Source organism: Orycteropus afer, unplaced genomic scaffold (assembly GCF_000298275.1).
Source record: "Orycteropus afer afer isolate SDZICR_OR568_19922 unplaced genomic scaffold, OryAfe1.0 scaffold00042, whole genome shotgun sequence".
NCBI classification, from domain to species: domain Eukaryota; kingdom Metazoa; phylum Chordata; class Mammalia; order Tubulidentata; family Orycteropodidae; genus Orycteropus; species Orycteropus afer.
The window spans coordinates 10,488,035-10,489,026 of NW_006921629.1; the positions used below are offsets into that span (position 1 = coordinate 10,488,035).

The following is a 992-nucleotide window of genomic DNA, read 5'->3' on the forward strand; positions in this document are numbered from 1 at the left end:
GAGAAGACAAGCGTAGCCAGAATTGCATAGTAGAAGTAGGATGAGCTTTAAGATCAGACGGTTGACTAAATTTTACCTGCTGTGTGACTTGGAGCAAGCTAATAACCTCTCTGAGCCCTTCCTCTTCTTAAACTAGAAGGGGGCTAGTTATTGAAAGTGTTGTTTAAGGATCCTGTTGTAAGGGTTAATAAGGTAATGTGAAATGGGCCCTCAAGAGTGGGCACTCAAATGTTGGTGTTCTTTCTTTTCATTTATTGAAACATTTTATTTATAGAATTCGAAGCAAAACTCTGGAAAACTGTCACAAACTCCAAATTGCTGACATTCTGTCTTTCGTGTATATCTGAATTCTTTCAATTCTCAGTCAAGCTATGTGTCTCTTTGGGAATCTAACAAAAGCTCCTGAACTCTCTACACAACTGCCATGTATGCACACACACATTTCTGTATATGGTTTCAGAGGCTCTCAGGACCCCCGACACCATTCATTCCACAGACCTTAGGTTAAGAACCTGTGCTCAAAGACCCATTTTATTGCTGCTTCTGTATCCAATGCCCCCATTTCTAGTCCAGTGCTGTGTACATAAAAGATGATTAATAAACACCACAGACTGACCCTGGGAGAAAACACAGATCTGGGCTTCATTTCTAGCTCCTCAGAATTGCCATTCAGCCAATTCACCTTTGGTCGGCACTGTTGTTGTTGCTGTTATGCGCCTTCAAGTAGGACCTGACTTATAGCGACCCCTCCTTGGGTTTCCAAGGCAGTATCACTACGGAAGGAGATTGCCCAACCTTCCTTCCCAGGAGTGGCTGGTGGGTTTGAACCACCAGCCTTCTGGTTAGCAGTCAAGTGCCTTAGGCACCACGTTACCAGAGCGCCCTCAGTCAGCATTAGGCAGAAGAAAAGGCAATAGCAGACTTTTTGAGGGAACAGCAGGAGGGGACTTGCTGCCAGAAAGCAATTGCCTAGAGGGGCAATTCTTTTTTTT

At 44.2% G+C, this 992-nt stretch overlaps 1 protein-coding gene across 1 annotated transcript in view; it reads left to right on the forward strand.

Annotated features, from left to right (window-relative positions):
• SERPINF1 (serpin family F member 1) overlaps positions 1 to 992 on the forward strand; it is a 7,470-nt gene that overhangs the window by 4,965 nt on the left and 1,513 nt on the right. The window lies entirely within an intron of this gene.